Genomic DNA, 6000 nt, shown 5'->3' with positions numbered 1-6000 from the left:
CAGAATTCTACAGGCGAGATCTCTGTCACTACACAACCAAACGTGTTTTATTTGAAACTTAAAAGAGGTGTACATCAGTGTGTGAAACCATGCAGGAATCTCAGGATCTACTAAATGTGGAAACCTTGCTTTGGTTTTATAGATTGAAGGGCAATCCTTGCCTTGCCATGATGCCATAACACTGTAAAAAAGCCTAGCTATCTGAGTCAATAGCGAATAAGACTCCAAATCTAAGAGTCATTTGCTTTGAGCACAACATTGGGTGGTGTTTATTCCCTTTTCAGATCCATGCCTCCCTCATGGCAGGCGAGAATTCTACCACTAAACCACAAGATTCTACCACTAAATCATTGTATGTTGAATTCTATGCCTACACCACCAAAATGCAAAGAGCCATGCACTATTTAACAAAATATATCACTGTTTCAGGTGTACATCAGTGGGTGAAACCATGCAGGAATATCAGGATCTACTGAATGTGGAAACTTTGCTTTGGTTTAGTAGTGTAGATTGAAGAGCAAGCGTTGCCTTGCCTTGATGCTACAACACTGTAACAAAGCCTGGCCAGCTTAGTCAATAGAAATAAAACTCCCAAGCTAAGAGTCATATGCTTTTAGTACAACATTTGTTTGGTGTTTATTCCCTTTTCAGATCCAGACCTCTCTCTTGGCAGGTGGGAATTCTACCACTAAACCACAAGATTCTACCATTAATTTATTGTATGTGGAATTCTATACCTGCACCACCAAAATGAAAAGAGCCAGCCACTCTTTAACAAAATATACCATAATTTCAGTAAAACTTCAGTACTGCATTGGCCGGGAATCGAACCCGGGCCTCCCGCCTGGCAGGCGAGAATTCTACCACTGAACAACCAATGCTTCACATTTTACGTCAAGGTTACTTACCCATTTTCCTCAATGTGTGAAACCAAGCATGCATCTCAGTGTACTGAATGTGGTAGCCTAGATCTACTTTAATAGCTTGTAGGGCACTCCTTGGCTTGAGTGGCCTTTTTGTCACACAACAGTAACCAAGCCTGGCTAGCTCAGTCGGTAGAGCATGAGACTCTTAATCTCAGGGTCGTGGGTTCGAGCCCCACGTTGGGCGGTGTTTTTTCCCAGAATTCTACAGGCGAGATCTCTGTCACTACACAACCAAACGTGTTTTATTTGAAACTTAAAAGAGGTGTACATCAGTGTGTGAAACCAAGCAGGAATCTCAGGATCTACTAAATGTGGAAACCTTGCTTTGGTTTTATAAATTGAAGGGCAATCCTTGCCTTGCCATGATGCCATAACAATGTAAAAAAGCCTAGCTATCTGAGTCAATAGCGAATAAGACTCCAAATCTAAGAGTCATTTGCTTTGAGCACAACATTGGGTGGTGTTTATTCCCTTTTCAGATCCATGCCTCCATCATGGCAGGCGAGAATTCTACCACTAAACCACAAGATTCTAACACTAAATCATTGTATGTTAAATTCTATACCTGCACCACCAAAATGCAAAGAGCCAGGCACTCTTTAACAAAATATATCGCTGTTTCAGGTGTACATCAGTGGGTGAAACCATGCAGGAATATCAGGATCTACTGAATGTGGATACTTTGCTTTGGTTTAATAGTGTAGATTGAAGAGCAAGCGTTGCCTTGCCTTGATGCTACAACACTGTAACAAAGCCTGGCCAGCTTAGTCAATAGAAATAAAACTCCCAAGCTAAGAGTCATATGCTTTTAGTACAACATTTGTTTGGTGTTTATTCCCTTTTCAGATCCAGACCTCTCTCTTGGCAGGTGGGAATTCTACCACTAAACCACAAGATTCTACCATTAATTTATTGTATGTGGAATTCTATACCTGCACCACCAAAATGCAAAGAGCCAGACACTCTTTAACAAAATATACCATAATTTCAGTAAAACTTGAGTACTGCATTGGCCGGGAATCGAACCCGGGCCTCCCGCGTGGCAGGCGAGAATTCTACCACTGAACAACCAATGCTTCACATTTTACTTCACGGTTACTTACCCATTTTCCTCAATGTGTGAAACCAAGCATGCATCTTAGTGTACTGAATGTGGTAGCCTAGATCTACTTTAATAGCTTGTATTGCACTCCTTGGCTTGAGTGGCCTTTTTGTCAAATCACAGTAACCAAGCCTGGCTAGCTCAGTCGGTAGAGCATGAGACTCTTAATCTCAGGGTCATGGGTTCGAGCCCCACATTGGGCGGTGTTTTTTCCCAGAATTCTACAGGCGAGATCTCTGTCACTACACAACCAAACATGTTTTATTTGAAACTTAAAAGAGGTGTACATCAGTGTGTGAAACCAAGCAGGAATCTCAGGATCTACTAAATGTGGAAACCTTGCTTTGGTTTTATAAATTGAAGGGCAATCCTTGCCTTGCCATGATGCCATAACACTGTAAAAAAGCCTAGCTATCTGAGTCAATAGCGAATAAGACTCCAAATCTAAGAGTCATTTGCTTTGAGCACAACATTGGGTGGTGTTTATTCCCTTTTCAGATCCATGCCTCCCTCATGGCAGGCGAGAATTCTACCACTAAACCACAAGATTCTACCACTAAATCATTGTATGTTAAATTCTATACCTGCACCACCAAAATGCAAAGAGCCAGGCACTCTTTAACAAAATATATCGCTGTTTCAGGTGTACATCAGTGGGTGAAACCATGCAGGAATATCAGGATCTACTGAATGTGGAAACTTTGCTTTGGTTTAATAGTGTAGATTGAAGAGCAAGCGTTGCCTTGCCTTGATGCTACAACACTGTAACAAAGCCTGGCCAGCTTAGTCAATAGAAATAAAACTCCCAAGCTAAGAGTCATATGCTTTTAGTACAACATTTGTTTGGTGTTTATTCCCTTTTCAGATCCAGACCTCTCTCTTGGCAGGTGGGAATTCTACCACTTAACCACAAGATTCTAACATTAATTTATTGTATGTGGAATTCTTTACCTGCACCACCAAAATGCAAAGAGCCAGACACTCTTTAACAAAATATACCATAATTTCAGTAAAACTTGAGAACTGCATTGGCCGGGAATCAAACCCGGGCCTCCCGCATGGCAGGCGAGAATTCTACCACTGAACAACCAATGCTTCACATTTTACTTCACGGTTACTTACCCATTTTCCTCAATTTGTGAAACCAAGCATGCATCTCAGTGTACTGAATGTGGTAGCCTAGATCTACTTTAATAGTTTGTAGGGCACTCCTTGGCTTGAGTGGCCTTTTTGTCACACAACAGTAACCAAGCCTGGCTAGCTCAGTCGGTAGAGCATGAGACTCTTAATCTCAGGGTCGTGGGTTCGAGCCCCACGTTGGGCGGTGTTTTTTCCCAGAATTCTACAGGCGAGATCTCTGTCACTACACAACCAAACATGTTTTATTTGAAACTTAAAAGAGGTGTACATCAGTGTGTGAAACCAAGCAGGAATCTCAGGATCTACTAAATGTGGAAACCTAGCTTTGGTTTTATAGATTGAAGGGCAATCCTTGCCTTGCCATGATGCCATAACACTGTAAAAAAGCCTAGTTATCTGAGTCAATAGCGAATAAGACTCCAAATCTAAGAGTCATTTGCTTTGAGCACAACATTGGGTGGTGTATATTCCCTATTCAGATCCATGCCTCCCTCATAGCAGGCGAGAATTCTACCACTAAACTACAAGATTCTACCACTAAATCATTGTATGTTGAATTCTATACCTGCACCACCAAAATGCAAAGAGCCAGGCACTCTTTAACAAAATATATTGCTGTTTCAGGTGTACATCAGTGGGTGAAACCATGCAGGAATATCAGGATCTACTGAATGTGGAAACTTTGCTTTGGTTTATTAGTGTAGATTGAAGAGCAAGCGTTGCCTTGCCTTGATGCTACAACACTGTAACAAAGCCTGGCCAGCTTAGTCAATAGAAATAAAACTCCCAAGCTAAGAATCATATGCTTTTAGTACAACATTTGTTTGGTGTTTATTCCCTTTTCAGATCCAGACCTCTCTCTTGGCAGGTGGGAATTCTACCACTTAACCACAAGATTCTAACATTAATTTATTGTATGTGGAATTCTTTACCTGCACCACCAAAATGCAAAGAGCCAGACACTCTTTAACAAAATATACCATAATTTCAGTAAAACTTGAGAACTGCATTGGCCGGGAATCGAACCCGGGCCTCCCGCATGGCAGGCGAGTATTCTACCACTGAACAACCAATGCTTCACATTTTACTTCACGGTTACTTACCCATTTTCCTCAATTTGTGAAACCAAGCATGCATCTCAGTGTACTGAATGTGGTAGCCTAGATCTACTTTAATAGTTTGTAGGGCACTCCTTGGCTTGAGTGGCCTTTTTGTCACACAACAGTAACCAAGCCTGGCTAGCTCAGTCGGTAGAGCATGAGACTCTTAATCTCAGGGTCGTGGGTTCGAGCCCCACGTTGGGCGGTGTTTTTTCCCAGAATTCTACAGGCGAGATCTCTGTCACTACACAACCAAACGTGTTTTATTTGAAACTTAAAAGAGGTGTATATCAGTGTGTGAAACCAAGCAGGAATCTCAGGATCTACTAAATGTGGAAACCTAGCTTTGGTTTTATAGATTGAAGGGCAATCCTTGCCTTGCCATGATGCCATAACACTGTAAAAAAGCCTAGTTATCTGAGTCAATAGCGAATAAGACTCCAAATCTAAGAGTCATTTGCTTTGAGCACAACATTGGGTGGTGTTTATTCCCTTTTCAGATCCATGCCTCCCTCATAGCAGGCGAGAATTCTACCACTAAACTACAAGATTCTACCACTAAATCATTGTATGTTGAATTCTATACCTGCACCACCAAAATGCAAAGAGCCAGGCACTCTTTAACAAAATATATTGCTGTTTCAGGTGTACATCAGTGGGTGAAACCATGCAGGAATATCAGGATCTACTGAATGTGGAAACTTTGCTTTGGTTTATTAGTGTAGATTGAAGAGCAAGCGTTGCCTTGCCTTGATGCTACAACACTGTAACAAAGCCTGGCCAGCTTAGTCAATAGAAATAAAACTCCCAAGCTAAGAGTCATATGCTTTTAGTACAACATTTGTTTGGTGTTTATTCCCTTTTCAGATCCAGACCTCTCTCTTGTCAGGTGGGAATTCTACCACTTAACCACAAGATTCTAACATTAATTTATTGTATGTGGAATTCTTTACCTGCACCACCAAAATGCAAAGTGCCAGACACTCTTTAACAAAATATACCATAATTTCAGTAAAACTTGAGTACTGCATTGGCCGGGAATCGAACCCGGGCCTCCCGCGTGGCAGGCTAGAATTCTACCACTGAACAACCAATGCTTCACATTTTACTTCACGGTTACTTACCCATTTTCCTCAATTTGTGAAACCAAGCATGCATCTCAGTGTACTGAATGTGGTAGCCTAGATCTACTTTAATAGCTTGTAGGGCACTCCTTGGCTTGAGTGGCCTTTTTGTCACACAACAGTAACCAAGCCTGGCTAGCTCAGTCGGTAGAGCATGAGACTCTTAATCTCAGGGTCGTGGGTTCGAGCCCCACGTTGGGCGGTGTTTTTTCCCAGAATTCTACAGGCGAGATCTCTCTCACTACACAACCAAACCTGTTTTATTTGAAACTTAAAAGAGGTGTACATCAGTGTGTGAAACCAAGCAGGAATCTCAGGATCTACTAAATGTGGAAACCTAGCTTTGGTTTTATAGATTGAAGGGCAATCCTTGCCTTGCCATGATGCCATAACACTGTAAAAAAGCCTAGTTATCTGAGTCAATAGCGAATAAGACTCCAAATCTAAGAGTCATTTGCTTTGAGCACAACATTGGGTGGTGTTTATTCCCTTTTCAGATCCATGCCTCCCTCATGGCAGGCGAGAATTCTACCACTAAACCACAAGATTCTACCACTAAATCATTGTATGTTGAATTCTATACCTGCACCACCAAAATGCAAAGAGCC

General features: G+C 41.7%; 1 non-coding gene across 1 annotated transcript; it reads right to left on the bottom strand.

The window, feature by feature from the left end:
- Positions 1 to 4173: 4173 nt before the first annotated feature.
- On the bottom strand, positions 4174 to 4244 carry TRNAG-GCC (transfer RNA glycine (anticodon GCC)). The gene has a single exon. It is a non-coding gene; the product is annotated as a tRNA-Gly (tRNA).
- Positions 4245 to 6000: the final 1756 nt, after the last annotated feature.

This window comes from Crinia signifera, unplaced genomic scaffold (assembly GCF_055691185.1).
Source record: "Crinia signifera unplaced genomic scaffold, ASM5569118v1 HAP2_SCAFFOLD_74, whole genome shotgun sequence".
Lineage (NCBI taxonomy): Eukaryota > Metazoa > Chordata > Amphibia > Anura > Myobatrachidae > Crinia > Crinia signifera.
The sequence above is the reverse complement of the archived record's forward strand: the minus strand, read 5'-3'. Positions and strand labels throughout refer to the sequence as shown.